The 21,888-nt window shown below is 37.1% G+C and overlaps 1 long non-coding RNA gene across 1 annotated transcript; it reads left to right on the forward strand.

Annotated features, from left to right (window-relative positions):
• The first annotated feature begins 1,831 nt into the window (after window positions 1-1,831).
• LOC142178451 (uncharacterized) lies at window positions 1,832-12,379 on the forward strand. The gene is made up of 3 exons (XR_012706597.1): window positions 1,832-2,270; window positions 11,100-11,170; window positions 12,084-12,379. It is a non-coding gene; the product is annotated as an uncharacterized LOC142178451 (long non-coding RNA).
• Window positions 12,380-21,888: the final 9,509 nt, after the last annotated feature.

Below are 21,888 nucleotides of genomic sequence, written 5' to 3' on the forward strand. Positions count from 1 at the left end.
CTACGGGCTACATTGCATCGAGTTCGAATCATTCACTCGATTGCCAAGCCTACGGGCTACTTTTATTTCGAGTTCGAGCAATCACTCACTCGACTATTAAGCCTACGGGCTACTTTAATTATTACGCCTATGGGCTACACTGCATCAAGTTCGAATCATTCACTCGATTGCCAAGCCTACGGGCTACCTTTATTTCGAGTTCGAGCAATCACTCACTCGACCATTAAGCCTATGGGCTACTTTAACTATTACGCCTACGGGCTACATTGCATCGAGTTCGAATCATTCGCTCGATTGCAAAGCCTACGGGCCACCTTTATTTCGAGTTCGAGCAATCACTCACTCGACCATTAAGCCTACGGGCTACTTTAACTATTACGCCTGCGGGCTACATTGCATCAAGTTCGAATCATTCACTCGACTGCTAAGTCTACGGGCTACCTTTATTTTGAGTTCGAGCCATCACTCCCTCGACTATTACGCCTACGGGCTACGTTATTTCGAGCAAAACTACTCATTTCTTCGAATTAAAACAAACACTTGACTATTTAAGCTAAAGGACGCTCGAGCCCGATAAAGCAAAGGGGACTACCCACGAGGCCCGAAGGCAACAGAGATTTAAATTCAAACTGTCTATTTAGTTTGAAAGGACATTTTTCTTCAAAAAAGGAGAAGAAAGATTTGTATTTACAAAAATTTTTGTACAGAATCGGCGAAAACGCCATTAGAAGTTATCCGATTCAAAGCATGTTGGTCCTCATTGAAAAGATAGGAAGCCCCTCCGCATTCATCATTGATTGATCTTCTCCGGTCACCAAAGACCGAAGGTAACTGGCAATTCCCACCGGGGAAGAAACAATTCGGGTATCCTCGATAAAGCTGGGGATTATAAAGGCACATAAGATGATCGAGCATTACATACGTCATGATCGGGATCGATAAAAACATCAGTGTATATCTGATCGAGCTGCTGGAAAATCATATCGTTTCTCGCCACATACTTTTCCGAGAAACGAGGGGACTATCTGTATACGGTCGAAATAGATTTCGGACTTCCTACGTTCGATCGAGTTCGAATGTTAAGAAGTCGGAATGAGATTTTGGGAGTGAGCTTTGAGGTCGGTACTAACAAACCTCGAGCCCGAAGGTCGCTCGAGGAGGCGGCTCGATAATCCTATCGAGCCCGTGACCGAATCGATCCGCAAGGCACTGCTTCGAGGTCGGAAATGAGTGACACCCATCTCGAAGGTCGAACTCGATCCAAGACCGAAGGGCCCGACCCAGTAACGAGTTCGATCTAGTATCGAGCTCACAGACAAGAGCCGTTGCAACCACACTAACAAAGAGAATCTTGGCGGGAATCAAGGAAGAGACAAGTCATCATGGGTCTTCCACTACATGTTTTATTTTATTATTTTTTGGTAATGACCCTCTTCTATAAAAGGGAGAATCCTTGTAAGCTAGGAAGGTGGAACATAAAAAAAAAGATCACTTCCTCTAGATATTGATAGTAATCCCCTTGTGCTTGTTTTACTTATTCATTCTTTTTTGCTTATTATTTTCGTTCTTATAGTCAATAATGCACATATTTCCATTTCTCTACGCGATTTATATCAAATTGTATCGCATATCCTTAGAACCATCCACAAATCTAATGTTATCCGATTTTTTCGATAAACAACAATACAGTACGATACGATACATTATGAAACGATACGTAACAACAATCCAAACAAGCTGTTAATCTCATCCATTAATCATTTTAATCCTACGACTCTTATATCTCACCCATCCATATAAGAATTCCTCCTCTAAATCCTAACTCCTATTTTTAAGATTAAGATAAGTTGTCCTCACCTTCTCTCACTTTACCAGTCGAAACCCTAGCCCCTTTTCGCTCAAATCCTATCCGGCATGGAATCTTTCAATCTTTCCTTTCCTTTCTTGCACCAATCACTGATTCCTTATCATCTTTGCCACACGCTCTTCAGTCGTTCATCACTTCTCACTCACAATCATAGAAATTATTCAACGATTTTTATATCATCTTTCTCTTGATTGCTCTTGTTTATCAGCTGAAAGCCAAGGCAAACTCTTCGTTATACTCGGTCATCTCTGTAGCATAAGCATTGCTCAGGTTTGTAAAGGCCTCCAGAACTCTAACTTGCCAGGACTTGGGATTCACTGGTCGAAACTTGCTCCGCTGCTTATTGCTGAATTATTGTGGGGTTCTTTGTTTTTTCGCTCGTTACCGTTACGCTTGGCAACTGGTTAGTGCTTTAAACTCTGAACCTTTAATACGTTGCTTGATTTGGAATTACCTTTTGATTATACTCTATGTGCGTTTAATAGAAAGCATGACTATAGGAAATCATGGTTGTTCATCGTGATGTGGTAATTTTAGTTGGTAGCTGATTTCTGATTCTCTCAAAAGATTCTGTATGCTTATGTGGTTGAATCTTTCCTAGGGAGGTCATTAGTTGAATTCTTGTGAACTAGAGCTAATTGCTTATCTCGGCATGGTTGATTGCCAAATTCTCTTACATTGCTTGCAATCATGTTGATGAATGGTTCCCTGTTTTGTTCATCCAAAATCGATTTTATGGCATTCAATTATGTATTTCTTATTTGAAATCTAAGGGAAGTTCTAGTATTTTGTAGTCTTTGTATAACATTAATCCAACTGAATCTTCAACCTAGTTAATGGTATTTTATCTTTTAATATATTTGATAACTGACTAGATCAATCAAACATTCCTGATATTATGAGTTCTATGTGTTTATTCATTTTTTCATTGCATGCATAGAACAACATGCCCATAAGGATTTTTTCCAATACACATCATAACATGTGCATATGCATTATTGCTGAGGTGTAATCCTTTGTCTAGGTAGTGCATTCATCTGTGTTGGTATGTTCGTTATGGCATCACTTCTGCTGAACAATACGACTAGGAGGGTCTTATGAGACTGAAATCTGCATGCCAAACTAGTTCTTCTTAAAGTTGTGTTAGATATCATGACTCTAGGAATTTCTCACACCTGGTTGATTTCTTTAAATTCAACATGTGTATAAGATATTTATGTGATTGAAACCTACAATGTGCCTATCCTCTCCATTTTAGTCTTCAGTGCATCTCTAGAAATCATGTTGATAAGACTCTTGTATGCCAAAGTTTGCATGATAGTTTGGATTTCATATAATATGTATTTGTAGGTTCTTCCTTCATTTCTCCTTTTTAAGTTCTTTTGAAGGCATGTCAATTGGTTTCCTTGATGTCAAGTTTGTATGTTTTTGTTATTTTAAGTTGATTTCAATAGAATGGAGGCCAATAAGCTTCTTCTATGTCTACTTGTGCTATTCGACTTTGTTTGAGTAATTTTTCACTTGGTAGAATGCATGTCCTTATGGGCCCTATGTTCATTTTTGTTGGACCTAAAAGAGCTCTATGTAAATTGACCATTATGAACTAAGAACCAAAGAATTTTTTTAAAGGTAAAAATCCTGTCTATAGGAACCTTTGGTGTATTTTCCGCTGAACTTTGTATCTACAAATTGGCCTATGACCTGTGTGTCTTAGAGAACCTGTCTATAGGGAGTCACACTCATGTTTAGCCATTAATATATTGGTATGAGTCAAGGTGAAAGAATTTTGGTCTAAGTTGGATCTGGAGTTGGTTGTTTTGGCTATTTTCTATTGCTGCTGGCTTCTAGGCTTATGGACATAACGAAAGAGGATTTTGAAGGCCCAATGGTCATCTAGGTTCATGGCTATTTGTTTTTGTATCTTAATTCATTCAGGCTTGTAATTATTTCTTTCTCTTATTTGGGCTGTAATATCCTACTACAAAACAACTATGGGGATATAGTGAAACGGGCTTGGGGGGTTTATTTATATGCATTTTCGGGTAGAAAACCAGCTCATAGGTCTTAATTTTTTATATGCTACTTGTTATTAGAAATCATGCCTATGTTTATACCGAAAGTCAAATAGTTTATATGCTAAATCTGTTTTCTCGTATTCGATCGCGTACACGCACATACACCTTGGAGGATTCAACTTGTGTTGATTATACTTGTCACTTTGACATCTAGTTCATAGGATTTAACAACTTAACTCGACCGTCTAGATATCATGTCTATAGGGGCACTATCTCACTTGGAATATTTGATTGTCTTTGTGAATCTGCTCGTCGCGAGAAGCATGCCATTGAACCTATATATGCTAAATTAAGTTGTCCTTATTGATTTTATCTCACATGCCTAGAAAACATGCCTATAGGTCTAACATAATTCTAATAATTCCTGGTCAACTAGACACCATAGGATACAGTAAATCAACTTGTGATACTCAATTGCTTCCGTATTAATCTGCTTAGTTCTTTTTATTTAATGCAAATAAATGCCTAACTCAGTCACTTAGATATAATGTTCATAGGTTTCGATTAATTAATTCAAAAATGTCAAGTCTTTCGACACTTCCTATGACTCATTCACCTAGATATCATGCTTATAAGGTAAAAATAAGACTTCACCATGCCTAGTAATAGTCTGTGCATATGATCAATATGCCCCCTCATATGAAGAGTCTACTTGAGAGGCCAATTTGAGCCCTTGTATTTGCTTGTGTATTATTTGCTCAATTCCAACATGTTTTCTTATGTGATACTGATAAGAATAAAAATAGAAATCTAAGATTTTATTTAAGTCTAGAATCATCCCTTTAGAATAGTGTTCAAAGCCTCTTGGACTATAGGAAGGGACGAGTAGCTATTCTAAGACGCGATTTAGAATTAACTAGTGTGCCGCTAGTTTAACAACTTAAAGACAACAATGAAGGTAGGTGGAGATTATACACAAATTGCCCAAATAGCAATTGCACTTTGGCTATAAAAGTCTTAGCAGACTTTGCATGGGAGTTGGTCCATTAGGATTAAAAACTTAGGTCCCCTCCCCTCTAATGCAACTAAGTAGTTTGTAATGATAAAATCGTTTTCTATACATCTTATTCTTGAATTACCTCCTTAACTAGACTTAGGTTTCACGAGATGACGCCTAACACCGCTTGCTAGGCAAGACTACAACAAATATGCAGAAATAGACTTCAATAATGATAAGTAATAGTCTCAAAAGTGCAATGGTATAAATAATTCATGTTAAAATGTCAATACAAATGAATCCACCCCAAACTCTAATGTCACCGAGTGCATGAGCCCTATAGAATCCTAAATACTAAGTCTAAAGAAAATACAATACTGTCCGGAAGACTGAATAGTAAGAACATACGATAAAAGAGGGGACTTCAAGATCTGTGAGCGGAACAACAGTGCTACCTCAAAATCTCCAAGCTAGTTCGGATTCGACTCACGGGCAACCGCCACTATCAGCAACACCTAGATCTGTACATGAAGTGCAGAGTGTAGTATGAGTCAATCGACCCCATGTACTCAATAAGTAGCAAGCCTAACCTCGGGTTGAAAGCAACGACGATCTTGGAAAGGTCCGATGCTCTATTTCCACAGCCAAAAATATCAATAACAACAAAATAATAGCATATAAAGAAAAGCAACTCAAATAGTAACAAGTCCAGCTTAACACAATCGAAGGGAAACTAGACATGCTTTTCAGTTATAAAAGTCAAGGCATGTATAACGACCCGATCAGTCATTTTGGGCTTTAGCATATTATTTAGCGGTTTGAGACTTTGAGTAGCTTCACTATATGTATTATGACTTGCACATGTAGTCAGTTTGATTTCGAGAAGTTCACAGTTGATTTGGAAAAATAATTCTTAATTTCGGAAGCTTTAAGTTAGAAGAGTTGACCCGGATTTTGACTTTTGAGTAAACGACATCGGAATCGGAATTTGAAAGTCCCTATAGGTTTGTAAGGTGATTTCGGAGTAGGGCGTATGTTCGGGTTGAGTATTGGGTGGTCCGGGAGCGATTTGGCGCTTATTGTCGGAAGTTGCATTTTATATGTATTTGAATTTGCTAAGTTTGACTTGGAGTAGACTTCGGTGTTATCGGACTCTGGGTGGTGTTCCGGGACCTTGGATAGGTTCATTTAGTTGATTGGGGCTTGTGTGTGAAATCTGGTCATGATCCAGAATGTTTAAGAGTGACTCAGACACTTATGTTTCATACTAGCTAAGTTTAAGAATATGAGTTGACTACAGTCATTGTGGGTTCTTGGGTTATATGATTGTGGCTTATATCCAAGTAGGGGAGCCTGCCGTCGGTTATTGGGGCACGTGGTCATGTGTCTTTGCAAATTCTGGATTTCAGTACATTGGTGGATATGGGTGGGCATCGTTTGGGCAAACCCGAAATCTAAATCGAAATCTGAATTGTTTGGATTTTTTGTATTGATTTTCGGATTATGGATTGTATTTCGGATTTAATTTTAAAATTTTTGGAATTCGAATTGGAAATTAGATTTGGTACTTTAGATTTTTGGATATCCGAAAATTCAAATTTTTTATATTTTATATTTAGTCCATTATTCATATGCCAGTAGTAACAAGTACAATATCATAACCATTAGACATAATCTCATATATTCAATATGGTAAGTTACTATTAGAATACTTTTTATTTGGACATGATTTTACTATTGCTACTTCTTGTTGGCCTTACTTATGTCTTTGTTGTATTTCCTTGATGATGATTTTATTACTTGAATACTTTATTTGGATAATTGCGATGAAATGAGGAACTTTTTAAATAATTTAACATGAATACCTTATTTGGATGTTCATTATCGTAAGAAGAAACATCTCAACTTATAAGTTTAAAATCAAAAATCAGAAATATTCAAAGCGGTTAATCCAAATCAAAACTTAAAAAATTCGATCCAATTTGAGTTTATCTTGATTGGATTTGGATTGTCATTTCTTCAATCCGAAAACTGAAAATCCAAACCAAAGTTTTCATATCCATTCCGAATTGCCTGAACGTCCACCCCTATTGGTGGATTGGTTATAACTTGAAGAGAAGGACATCGGGGGTAATTCGAGCAAGGAATTTGATGGATGTGTGCTACATTTCGCTTTATCAATTTATGTAAAGATTGTGGAATGACTCAAACTTGATTCTTCTTTGTGAATGTGATGTGTAAGGGAATGGATTCATTCGATTGCTTCTTTTGGAGTATTTGTGTGCTAACGAAAACTGGTAGTTTGACTATGTATTTAGGACTAGCTTATGGTGGGCGACTCTCAACAATGATTCTAGTGGGTTCAAGATTTAAAGTGGGTGCCTAAGAATTTTCGTGTTCGTTACGTGGCTAAGAATTGAGTATTGCAGCGGATTGTGAAAGAGACTTAGAGTATTTCTATGTTGTCGTCGGGTGTGCGATGTGGTGTTACAGAGATAGAAAAAATAACTTTGGATTACCAGAAAGTCTCCTCAGAATGGTTGAGTGTATGAGAGGATATAAAATAGCTTATGGGTATTGAGATGACGTGGTCTGGTGATTTGGGGTCACTCGGGATGAGTGTCAATTGAGGTCCATTCTGTGCTAGAAAAGAGAGGTATTATTTTGAAGGTAAGTCAAAGAAAACTGAGGAGTTGGGTCCGTTTAGTAGTGGGTTGGATCAGCATGATAGGGGAAATGATCGGTTCCTTCTATATGTTAAGGCTACTCAAGTGTTATGGTAATAACTTATCGATTTGTCAGTCTGCATGTTTCAGTTGATGTAGAAGACTCGGTTTTGATGGCTCAGTTATGTGCAGATGGGACCCAAAGAGTTTATGACGGTTCGACCACGACTTGAGATTTGTTTCTTCTTTGGTTATGGGAAGTTGGTTGTGTGTTACAATTTTTCTCCAGAGATGAGTTAAGTGAAAAGTTTCAAAATGATGGAGTGCTCATTCTACTTGTGATTCAAAATTTATAACGAGAATCTCGTATCTCCATACGATAGCATAGTGGATGCGACGAGTTGTGTTGAATTGGGACTTGAGGGGGCCAAGGTTATGGTTCAGTTTTGACAGGGATGTCACGAGTTCAAAGGAGCGGGGGAGATTTTGAATGTTCCGAGTATACTGGTGCTATATTAGTGTCGCCTAAGAATTGTGTGTTCTGTGGAAGGGGCATTTTATCGGTTTGCGGATTCTTGATTAGCACTACAGAAATAGCATGGTCGGTAGCCATGGGTGTAGTGATTGATTTACTTGGTGTGGAAGGTTGTGGAAGTATCTCTCATGGGATGATTGTGTAGATGTGACGTGTCAGTCATTTAAGTGGGAGATTGAGATCATGTATGACAATTATAGCATTGTCGCAAATTGGAGAGACGCCATATTCCTTTGGTTGCAGACTGTGAAAGTTTGTTCAGGGTTTGACGGTAGATTGTGGGTGTCATGGATATGGTCATTGTTGATCTTTAGAAGTCTATTTACCTATGTTGAGATGTTCAGAATAGGTTTAGAGGACCATTGGCGGGCCTAACGCGAATGTATATTCTACACCAGATTGGATATGTTATTTCAGCCCAGCATTTGTCTATGGATGAGTCTCCAGGCATGGTGGATGCTATTCTTGTCATCATCTATTTTATGTGTTACTCTTTATGCTATGTGGATTGATTATTCACATGCGTGTTGTGGTCCTATGTAGGCTCTATGGTGTTATATGAGCGAGATGGCTCTCGAGATGCTTGTTTGTTTATTGCACCTTGGTCGTGCTTGGCATTTTGTAGCGCATGATGCTATTCCTCTCCCCAGAATTATGTTTATGCACATATGGTTGATGTACGTATGTCTAGTGAGTATGAGAATTTGGCTCGATGGGTATTCCCATGCATATTGTATGCATTTGGATCGGGTTGCACGCCGCAATGGTATCATGTGTGGAACGAGTTATATGCGGAAACGGTGAGATGTTGGGTACGGTTCCTTATACTTATTTTGTGTGTTTTGTTTCTCATCCGTGGGATAGATTCATAGCATTTTGTTTCATTGTTATATCTGCTATGTATGCGGGTTAGTTCCTATACTTGGGGCTCCTTTCCTTATTGGTCATATTCGAGTTGTATCTTGTTTGATGCTCGGGTCATATTGTATAAGATTTTAGATGGTTTCTGATGTGGCTTGTCGGCCGAGCAACTTGTATTGGGTGAGATGAGGTTGTTGGACCTGGAAGGAGAATATCGCTAATCAGTTCAGAATGCGGCAATGGTTCTTATCGAACGGAAGAACCCCATGATTTATTGATTTGACGGATGGTTATGAGATTCTGCACATCTCTTTCATTGTTGCAGTATTGTGCGGTTTGGAACAAGATTTTTATGTGTCATGAGGTATATTACCGGCACCGGGTTCAGAAATTTCAGCTATTGTGGTTGGAAGATATTACTATTGGATATGAATTATGCGGTGCATTGTATGGTTACAACTTGGGTGTATGATTATGTTTTGGTACAGCTTGTTGAGATTGTTACAATGTATCTATGATAGAATCAGACCTTATAGGAAATTCAGGATGTTGGAACATGGTTCTAAGACTTGTGGGATAAGGTCGCAGGAAGGATCTTCAGTCGAAGGTTTATAAAATGGACTTATATGGATTGAGATGGCATGGGTATGTGTATTAGGAGCTTATTCTTGGCACGTTCGTGGATGAACATATATTTAAGTGGGGGAGGGGATGTAACGACCCGGCAAGTCTTATTGAACTTTAGCATGTCGTTCGGCGGTTTATGACTTTGAGTAGCTTCACTATCGGCATTATGACTTGCACGTGTAGTCAGTTTTGATTTCAGGAAGTTCAGAGTTGCTTTGGAAGAATAATTCTCAATTCGAAAGCTTAAGTTAGAAGAGTTGATCTAGGTTTGACTTTTGAGTAAATGACCTCGGAAGTGGAATTTGAAGGTTCCTACAGGTTCGTAAGGTGATTCCGGACTAGGGAGTATGTTCGGGCTGAATATTGGGTGGTCCGGGAGCGATTTGACGCTTATTTTCAGAAGATTACATTTTTGAAAGTTTTTGAATTTGCCAAGTTTGACTTGGAGTGGACTTCGGTGTTATCGGACTCCAGGTGGTGTTCCAGGACCTTTAATATGTTCATTTAGTTGATTGGGACTTGTGTGTGAAGTTTGGTCGTGATTCGAAATGTTTAAGAGTGAACGAACACTTAAGTTGCATACTAGTTAAGTTTAAGAAAATGAGTTGACCACGGTCAAATAGTAGACTTAATGAGCTCGGATTCCTGAATTAAAAATTTCAATAGGTTTGTATAAATATTTTTGACTTGTCCGCAAGTTTTGGTTAGATTCGGATGAGTTTCGGATGAGTTTGGATTGTGTCACACTCTTATTTGATGTTTCAGCGTCGTTTCTTTTGGCACAAAGGGTATCATATTGAGAAATCACCTTTTATTTGTTATTCGATTGAACCATTAGATCTGTATCGTAATTACGAAACTATAGCAACAAGAATCGTCGAATTCTGAGGTCGTATGAGAGAGTTATGCCCATTTCGTGCCGGGAAAGATTGCTGATTTATGGTGTGAACTTTTGTTCTTCGCGAACGATAGGGAGGTCCCGCGAACGCGAAAAAGGAATTTTGGGTTGACCCGTGAATGCGAAAAATTTCTCTTTGCGAACGTGATGGCGTCCCGTGAAGGCGATGAACAAAAATTACCTGGGCAGTGTTTTAAATTGGCAAACCGAGCATCTTAGTATTTTAGGCATATCTTGAGTTCTAGAGCTACGCTTGAGGTGATTTTCACGACGTTGTTCTCGCATCAACAAGAGGGTAAATATCTAACCTTTATTTTGATGTTTTTCCGTGATTATTTCTGATGGTTATTATTTTCATCTCTGTTTGGATTGTAAAAATTGGGGTTTTGAGCCCCAAAATTGAGAAATAGTAAATCCTTGATTTGAGGGTAAATTCATGGATGAAATTGGATGATTTTCTGGATATACTATATAAGTTATGAGTAATATTTAATTTTGATAACTTTTGGAATCCGGGCGCTTGAGCTCGGCGTTGACTTTGTTGACTTCTCGTGTGGAGTTGGGAATTTATTTCTAATTGTTTAATTATGAGTCTTTGAGTATATTTTGATTGGTTTGCACGTTTTTGGCTAGTTTCGGATAGTTTGGCATCGGGTAGAGGTGTTAGAGAGGCGTTGGAGCCAGTTATCGGACTTTAGAGCGAGGTAAGTCTCTTGTCTAACCTTGTAAGAGGGTATTTACCCTGCAGGTGTTGTATTTGTTATGTGCAACATGTTATGGGAGCTATGCACTTATGAGGTGATGAGTGTCCGTGTGTATGCTAGATTCTTGATTATGTCCGGGTAGACGTAGACTCACACCATGTTTTAATTGTACTACTTGAGTTATTCTTGTCTATTTAAATACTTTAATTTATGCTTTAACCCGAGACTAGATTTGCGTAAGGTATTGAACTTTGCTATTTCAGATACTTGACTTGCTACTTGATTAGCCACAGATATTTTACCTTTTCTTACAGATTTCACCCGCATTGTGAATATATATCTGAAAGTTTCTGGAATTTCATAACTCACACATATTCGTGAGTTGGGCAAGTGACATGTCAAAGTCTCACTATTCTATGGGATCGGGCTGAATGCCTCATCAATACTATTATGGATCGGGTCATACGACCTCGTCAGTATTATGAGATGCATCCATGGATTGGGTCGTATGACCTCGACAGTGTACACTATTTTATGGATCGAGCCAAACGACCTCGACAGAATCGTGTGTTATATTCGATCGAGGTTCAACGTACCTATGAGTCTTCCTGACTTACGATTTGGTATTTTATTTGTTATTGATCATATACTTGCCCCATTCGAGGTAGTATTCGATATTTGAGGATTTTGTATCCACTTTTCTATTGAGGATCGTGTTATGCACATATACCTATTTTCGTTGCTTTTACTGGCTATTCTTCATACCTGTCTGTGTTTATTGTATTTGATTATTGGACCACTAGTAAGTGCCGATATCGACCCCTCATCGCTACTTCTTTGAGGTTAGGCTAGATACTTATTACCTACAAGTTGATTTACGTACTCACACTACACTTCAACACTAATTGTATAGGTACTGAGACATGTAAGTTTGGTGGTCATACCGGTGCGTAGGCGCAATTGCTGATGAAACTTTATGGTGAGCTGTTGTATATGCTATGATCCGCAGCACATGGAGTCCCCTTCCTAATCATATGTTGTACTTTGTCTATTTTCTATTCAAGGCAGTTTTTATAGTAGTATTGTACATTCTAGTAGATGCCCATACAACTTGTGACACCAGATTTTGGGAATTTAGTCTGTTAATCTTGGATGTATTTCTGTTACGTCATTCAGTATTGCATTTTGATCATATTCTAATTATAAAGATAATATTAGTATTTTATATTAAAATAGAGCAAATCTCGCTTAATTATTTCACCATTGTTTTAAAACGTGTTATGAACCACCAATTATTGTGTTGATTAAATTGTTGGCTTGCCTAATAGTAGCGTTATGCGCCATCATGGTCTATGGTGGGAATTGGGTTGTGACAGCATCAACTTCCACAGAATTCACTTAGATAGGTATTTGAACAGATACAATGATAACAACACGATAGGGGATTTAAGAAGTACTAGAGAAAAAACAATAAAATCAAGAAACGTGCGGAAGCTAAAAGAAAATAGGAAAATGAAATTGAAGATAGAAATTAAAGATAGATTGAATTCAAGAAAGATCTTGAATTCAAGAAGTTTATTCTTGAAGTTGAATCCTAACAACAACAATTAACTAACGAAGAACTAATCGCCTTTGATAGAGAATTAAAAACAAGAGATAGATTATGAAACCTGACCCTTTAGAATAACAAGAATAATAATAAGCCTAAACTTATCATATTTCTTGAATACCTAGAAGTGATCTAAGATTTCTGAAAAGTTTAATCTTACCACCTTAAGTTGAGTCTCGAAGGTTGAAGACTAAATTTAAGAGTAGCAACACATAACAGTGCAAGAAAAATCTCACAATTTTTATTGATAATAAACTAACTCTAAAAACAAATAAGATACCCCTTTATATAGAGAGAGGCTACGAAATTCTACCTAGAAATAAGAAAATAAAGTTCTAAACTACTTTGGACAACAAGTCCAACTACCATAGGAAAAGGTAAAACTCTAGGAAAAAAAAATCAAGTCAATCTTGGAAAGTTATTCCAATAATCTTAGGAAAAAAAAAAATAAAACCTTAACTACCTAGGAAAGCATCAAATATGTCCGAACAAATTAGGAAACAAAATAAGGAACTTTGAATCCTTCTCCTATTTCTTGGCCGGCCCCCCTGCGTTGACTTGGGCGCCAAGTTAGCTCCTTTGTGGGTTGATTTAGGCACCTAATTTAGGCCCTCCTTGGCTGGTGCTTGGACCCCAATCGACCTCCTCTTGGACTTGGACTTGGACCATGAAATGAGTGTAGCACTTGGCTAAATCCTCTCCATAATTCTTGAGCTCTTCTTCCACCATTAGCAGCTTCTTAATCTCCCATTGAAGCCCAACAACCTTCTCTTGCTTCTCCTTAGCTTGAGACCTTGTGAATAGATTTCTTGGTGCTTCTAAAGCTTTATCCTTGTCCGTGGAGCTATCATTCTCCTCTTCTTGAAAAGAATTCGTCCTCGAATTTGAACCTACATCAAACAAGGATAAGTAAGCAACATTAAAAGTAGCACTTACTTGAAACTCACCAGGAAGGTCCAATTTGTAAGCATTATCTCCAATCCTTTCAAGTACTTTAAATGTCCCATCTCCTCTAGGGTGCAATTTTGTCTTCCTTTTTGAAGGAAATCTCTCTTTCCTCATATGAACCCAAACCAAATCACCAGGCTCGAAGATAACTAGTTTTCGACCTTTATTTCTTCATCAAGCTATTTGCTCATTCCTCCTCTCAATTGCAAGTCTCGTATGCTCATGAATAGTATTCATCAAATCAGCTTTCCTTTTTCCATCAAGACTAACCATCTCATTAGTAGGCAAAGGCAATAAGTCAAGGGGTATAAGGGGGTTAAAGCCATAAACAACTTCAAAAGGAGAATAACTAGTAGATGAATGAACAGTTCGATTGTAAGCAAATTCTATCATACGCAAGTGATCCTCCCAAGAAGTTAATTTTTCTTTTAGAACAGCCCTTAACATACTTCATAAGGTTCTATTTACTACCTCAGTTTGCCCATCAGTTTGTGGATAACAAGAAGTAGAAAACAACAATTTTGTTCCCAATTTTCCCCAAAGCACACGCCAAAAGTGGCCTAGAAACTTAGCATCCCTATCACTAACAATAGTTCGAGGTATACCATGCAATTTAACAACTTCTCTAACAAATAAATCAACAACATGAGAAGCATCATTAGTCTTTAAAAAGGGAATAAAACGAGGCATTTTTGAGAACCTATCTACCACAACAAAGATGTTATCCTTACCATACCTTGTTCTAGGCAGTCCTAACACAAAGTCCATCGAAATATCAATCAAAGGTGAAATAAGCACAGGTAAGGCGTGTATAAACCATGTGGCAACACTTTAGATTGAGCTTGTTTGCATTCAACGCATTGAGCACAAAATCTTTCTACATCTTTTCTCATATTAGGCCAAAATAAATTTTCAGCAAGGATGTCAAGTGTTTTAGGCACACCAAAGTGTCTCATAAGCCCCCCACAATGTGCTTCCCTCACAAAATTTCTCGCAAAGAACAATTAGGGACACAAAGCTTATTCTCTTTAAAAAGAAACCCATCTTTAAGATTATACTTCTCAAAAGGCCCATTTAAACATGCTAAAAATGCTACATCAAAATCAGAATCATCAACATTTAAATCCTTAATATGATCAAATCCCATTAATTTAGAAGTAAAAGTAGAAACAAGAGCGTACCTTCTTGAAAGCGCATCAATAACTATATTGTCTTTGCCTTGCTTGTAGCTAATCACATATGGAAATGTCTCAATGAATTCAACCCATTTGGCATGTCTTCTACTCAATTTACCTTGGCTTTTCAAATATCTTAAAGACTCATTGTCAGTTTTATCACAAACTGCTTTGGCCACAAATAATGCTGCCATGTAGCAAGAGCCCTTACAAAGGCATACAATTCTTTATCATAAGTAGAATAATTCAATGCAGCCCTATTCCACTTCTCACTAAAATAAGCGATTAGTTTAGAATCTTGCATTAAAACAGCCCCAATATCTCTACCAGATGCATCACATTCAATTTCAAAGGACTTATTAAAATCAACTAATTGTAACAAAGGAGCAGAACACAATTTATCCTTCAAAATATTAAATGCATGCTCTTGTTCTTTTCCCAAATTAAAGACCTTATCCTTCTTAATGACTACCGTTAAATGTGCAACAATTGAACTATAATCTCTAACAAATTTCCTATAAAATCTAGCAAGTCCATGAAAACTTCTAACTTCAGTAATGCTCTTAGGTGTAGGCCAATCTTTAATCTCTTTGATTTTATCTTCATCTACCTCAATACCTCTATAACTCACAACAAAACCCAAGAAAACTACCTTATTAACACAAAAAGTGCACTTGGATAGATTTGCATAAAATAGTTGCTCCCTAAGCACACTGCAAACTTATTTCAAATGTTTGACATGCTCTTCTAAAGACTTAGAAAAGATCAGAATATCATCAAAATAAACGACTATAAATTTTTCATGAAAATCCTTAAAGGTATGGTTCATTAACCTCATGAATGTACTAGGTGCATTAGTTAACTCAAACGGCATCACTAACCATTCATACAATCCATATTTAGTTTTAAAGGCAGTTTTCCATTCATCTCCAGGATTAATTCTAATTTGGTGATATCCACTCTTCAAATAAATTTTAGAGAATATTTGAGAACCATGCAATTGGTCAAGCATATCATCTAAACGAGGAACAAGATGGCGATACTTTACCCTTATTTTATTGATGGCGTGGTAGTCAACGCACATCATCCAATTGCCATCCTTTTTGGCACCAAAAGTACGGGCATAGAACAGGGACTCATGCTTTCGCTTACAAATCCTTTATCAAGCAGCTCCTCTACTTGTCTTTGCAATTCTTTTGTTTCTTCGGTATTGCTCCTATAAGCAGGCCTATTAGGAATTTTTGATCCCGGCACAAAATCAATTTGATGCTCTATTCCTCTTAAAGGTGGTAAACCTATTACATCCCGTACTTTAATATTAGGATCAATCATAGTAATCCATATGAGCTTGAAGGGATTAAGACCATTCATGATGTTATAGAGGATTTGTGACTATGTTATTTTAAGACCCCGTAAGTTTAACAACATTGATACCGTTATATACATTTGATATGATATTTTGAGTGGAACATTTTTGTAAAACAAGGTTTGAAAAATATGATTTTATATAGTTATTAATATTTCTACTTTCGAATATGCTTTAAATTTTACACAGAATATGAGAAAGTTTATGAGATTTTCTTTATTGTAAAGATAGAAATTATTTTCTCACAAGAAAAGAAGGTTATCTTTTTACCATTTTAAGAATTAAGAGTACGAAAATTTGTACTCTTTATATGAGATTAGGAAAATTAGAAGTTGAGAAAATATATGTATTTTTACATGGATGTTTTAATGAAATAATAGTGTATATATTGATTTTATATGGTACCACATGACCATGATAGTAACGTATATTATAGTAAGGTGTATAAAGTGTATTAAAATTTGGGATAATTCTCATTATGTGGATAATTGGGTAATTATTGGATTAGTGGGAGATTAATAAGTTAATTAAGGAGAAGGGATGAAAATTTGGATATGTTTAAGGAGACTTAATGTGGCTGCCCCCCCAATTTCAAAACAATGACTCTTAAAGTCTTGCTTAGATGTCTTTATTGAGGTATATGATAAAGATATTAATGTTCATAATGGTATTATATGCATCATGTATTTACCACCTGTTGGGCAGTTATGTATCATTATTTACCACCAGTTGGGCAGTCATGCATATTTATTTACCATCGTGCTACGACCGGTTGGGCAGTTACATATTTACCACCGAGCTACGGCCGGTCGGGCAGTCATACATTTACCACCGTGCTACGGCCGGTCGGGCAGTTACCACTGATCAGTTGGGCAGTCATGTATCATACGATATGGATAAAAGTCTCAAAGAGAAGCATTATATATAAGTATAATAAGTATGCATATACGATGGCACTTTATAGATTCAGGTTGATTCTTATATGTCTTTAATTAATGTTGATTTATTGTTATGTTTCAGTTCCGCCTTACATACTCGGTACATTATTCGTACTGACGTCCTTTTGTTGGGGATGTTGCATTCATGCCTGCAGGTATAGATAATCAGTTTGACAAGCCCTCATAGTACGAGATTGGCATTCAGCGAAGGATCGGTAATACTCCACCTCATTCGGAGTTCAGCCGAGTCTATGAGTCATCGTGTTAGAGTTATGCTATGATATATGGGTAGGCCGGTACCCTGTCCCATTTGATATTAAATAATCTTAGAGTCTTTGTAGACATAGGTTTATTTTGTATAGTATGTCGGAGGCCTTGACGGCCCCTTATGTATTCATGTTTTAAGAAAGATGGTTCATTGATATAGTGTTTGCTCACTTATAGTTGTACATTACGAGTTGTGGCCATGTTGGCCCATGATAGTTACAAAAGAAAATAAAAAGAAGTTACAAAGTGGTTCACTCGGACCAGTACGGCACCGGGTGCCAGCCACGCCTCCCCAGGTTTGGGGCGTGACAAAACCTTTAGGAAGATCCTCAGGAAAAACATCTTCAAAATCCTGCAAAAGGTTAGAAATAACACTAGGCAAAGAGGATGTTAGTGAATCATTATTAAGTAGAACTTCTTTATAAGTGAGCAAGATAATAGGCAGCCCCTCTTTTTTTGCAATTAAACACTCTTTGGCTTTTGCAAAGCTCACTTTCTTTTCAATCTTAGCCTCTTTCCTCTCACCAATGCTTTCTTTTTTTTTTCACTCTTCCCCTCCTTTTAATTTCTCTCATTGCTGCCCTCTCTCTCCTCACACCTCACTTCATATTTTCCCTCTTTTTCTTTCCCCTTAGTCTCTCGTTTTGATCCCTCCCCATGTTTCCCCATTGATTCTTTCATCTGTTTTTGATCTTCATACACTTTGTAAGGAGTTAAAGGTGCAAGAATGTACTTCTTGCCATTATGCTCAAGAGAGTATCTATTTTTCCTCCCATCGTGAAAAGCACTCTTATCATACTGCCACGGACGCCCCAACAAGATATGACAAGGTTGCATGGGTACTATATCACATAGAAATTCGTCAGCGTACCTTCCAATCTTGAAGGAGATCATGCATTGCTTATTCACCTTGACCTATCCACTATCATTGAACCATTGCAACCTATAAGGTCTAGGGTGCTTCGTTCATTCCAACCCTAACTTTTCTACCAAATATGCACTCACAACATTATCACAACTCTCATTATCAATTATCATAGAACAAATTTTGTCTTTAATCCCACACCGAATATGGAATATGTTTCCCTTTATTCTTCATTAAAGTGGCCCAAATTAATGTGCATAATCCTCCTAACCACAAAATTCACCCCACTATCAATGTACTCCATCTCTTCTCCTTCTTCACTCTCTACAAAATTTTCATCTTGTTCTTCACTTGGTTCACTTGGTTCACTTTTTTCACTCTCATATCCCCCATCTTCTTTGATTAGAATGTTTCTTCTACTTGGGCATTCATAAGCCTTATGCCCTCTCCCTTGACACTTGAGACATTGAGTATAAGAAGTAGAATTAGAAGTTTTAGGCATAAAAGGCTTACCCCCCTCCTTGGATTCCAATTTACTCCTGCCCTTGTCTTCATGGAATTTAGGAGTAGGTGTTTCCTCAGATCTTGGCCATTGCTTATTTGGAATGGTAGTTGGCCGGCTTCTCCGTGAACTTGATTGCTGTCTCCTTTTGTTTTGTCTTTCTACCTTTCCAACTAATTCAACTAACTCATCTAAAGTTATATATTGTTGTAATTCTACTACATCAGCTATTTCCTTATTTAAACCATTAAAAACCTAGCCATTGTAGCCTCTTCTTCCTCCATACAATTAGCTTGTATCAAAGCCATATCCATAGCCTTAAATTATTCATCCACGGACATGGACCTTTGATTCAAAGTTTGAAGATGTTATTGTAGATCTCTTTGAAAGTGTGATGTCACAAATCTCTTCCTCATTACCCTCTTCATCTCAGCCCAAGTAGCAATGAGTGCTTGTCCTTCTTGCAATCTGTCCTTAGAAAACTTCCACCAGACTGTTGCATAGTTAGATAACTCAAAAGCATCAAGTTTAACCTTCTTACCCTCAGAATAGTTGTGGCAGTCAAAGTGGCTTCAACCTTTTTCTCCCAATCAAGGTACAAGTTTGAATCCCTTGTTCTCTTGAAAAATGGCATCTTCATCTTTATACTACTTATATTATCATCTTCTAGTCTTTCTCCTTGTCCCCTCCTATCTCTTCTTATCCTATCAAAATCAATATCATCATTAAAATCATCTATAGATTTTTCTTGATTTACAATGGGATCAGGGGGTACATTTCTCCTATCTTGGGGTCTAGCATTATTTCCCCTCCTAAGTTCAGCTATTATAATATTTTGCTCAGTAATGGTGTCCCTCATCTCTTGGAATTGCAAATTTCACATTTCAAATTGTTGGTGCATAGCTTGCAAGGTGAAATCATTCCTTCCTTTGATTTAGGCTTCTTGAAGAACCCTTCGTTCATCATCACTACTTGTACTAGACATCTTGAACAAAACAATATATATCTCTCAATTTGGCTTTTCCCTCTGACGTTCTCATCTCTTTTGCCTTTTTTCACTCATTGGTCATTAATTTTTAGATTTATTAATAAATCTTACTAGTCACAACCCTTAATGATAAGAATATGGAGTTAGAAAAACAAAAAAAAAATGAATGACCAAACCTAGGAAGAATATGAATTGGTTAGTAGGAAGAAAAAAAGGAAAGAATTTAGGAAACCCAAAACCCACAAGAATAAGGAAAGAAGTTTCCTTAATCTTCAAGAACAAGGATCCCCTCTTCTTGTTTTCTTTCTTGACCTGGAAACCAAATAATACTTGAATTCTAAAAATAATAATGAGCAATAACACTTTTTTTGGGGCTGATTTTCTTTTTTTTTTGTTTTTATGTTTTATTTTTGGTATTTTTTGCTCAAGAACCTCCCAAGATTATCAAGATTGAAATCTTGATTAGCCTATACTCTGATAGCACTTGATAACAGCACGATAAGGGATTCAAGAATTACTAAAGAAAAAATAAGAAAATCAAGAAATGTGTGGAAGCGAAAAGAAAATAGGGAAACGAAATTGAAGAGAGAAATTAAAGATAGATTGAATTCAAGAAAGAATTTCTTGAATTCAAGAAGTCTATTCTTGAAGTTGAATCCTAACAACTACAATTAGCAAACGAATAACTAATTGCCTTTGATAGATAATTCAAAACAAGAGATAGATTGTGAAACCCGACCCTTGGGAATAACAAGAACAACAATAAGACTAAACTTATCACCTTTCTTGAATACCTAGAAGTGTTCTAAGATTTCGAAAGAGTTTAATCTTACCACCTTAAGTTGAGTCTTGAAGGTTAAAGAATATATCCAAGAGTAGCCACACACAAGAGTGCAAAAAAAATATCATATTTTTTATTAATAATAGTCTAAGTCTAAAAGCAAAGTAGATACCCATTTATATAGACAGGGGTCACGAAATTCTACCTAAAAATAAGGAAATAAAGTCCTAAACTACTTTGGACAACAAGTCCAACTGCCATAGGAAAAGGTAAAACTCTAAGAAATAAAAATCAAGTCAATCTTAGAAAGTAATTCCAATAATCTTAGGAAAAGAAAAACAAAACCTTAACTACCTAAGAAAGCATCAAATGTGTCCGAATAAACTAGGGAAAAAAATAAGGAACTTTGACTCCTTCTCCTATGTCTTGGCCGCCCCCCTTGCGTTGACTTAGGCGCCAAGTTAGCTCCTTTGTGGGTTGATTTAGGCACCTAATTTAGGCCCTCCTTGGCTGGTGCTTGGACCCCAATCGATCTCCTCTTGGACTTGGACTTGGACCATGAAATGAGTGTAGAACTTAGCTTAATCCTCTCCATAATTCTTGAGCTCTTCTTCCACCATTAGCGTCTTCTTGATCTCCCATTGAAGCCCAACAACCTTGTCTTGCTTTTCCTTAGCTTGAGACTTTGTGAATGGCTTTCTTGGTGCTTTTAAAGCTTTATCCTTGTCCGTTGAGATATTATACAACCATAATATCAAGCACTAAACATGTAACGCCCAGGCCAGTTGTCTTTAGTATTGTAGTCCCATTTCTCCATTTATTGGTTATTCTATGTTTATTTATAATTATAATTTTCGGGGGTGGTTGGTTTAGTTCCGGGAATGTTTCGAAATGAATTCGGACACTTAGTCACAAGGTTGGAAACTTAAGTTGAAAGAGTTGACCAGATGTTGACTTATGAGTAAACAACTCTGAAATGGAGTTCTGATGGTTCATATAGCTTCATATGGTGATTTTGGACTTAGGAGTATATACGAATATTGATTTGGAGGTCCGTAGGACGTTTTGGCTTAAATTGTCAAAAGTTAGAAAGTTGAGAAGTTTGACCGAGAGTTGATTTTTTTGATACCGGGCTCAGATTTTGGTTCCAGAAGTTAGAGTAGATCCGTTGTGTCATTTATGACTTGTGTGCAAAGTTTGAGGTAAATTGGAATTGGTTTGATAGGTTTCGACATTGCTTTTGCAAGTTGGAAATCCATTAGTTTGAATATGCTTAAAT

Source organism: Nicotiana tabacum, chromosome 24 (genome assembly GCF_000715075.1).
Source record: "Nicotiana tabacum cultivar K326 chromosome 24, ASM71507v2, whole genome shotgun sequence".
In the NCBI taxonomy this organism is placed as follows: Eukaryota; Viridiplantae; Streptophyta; class Magnoliopsida; order Solanales; family Solanaceae; genus Nicotiana; species Nicotiana tabacum.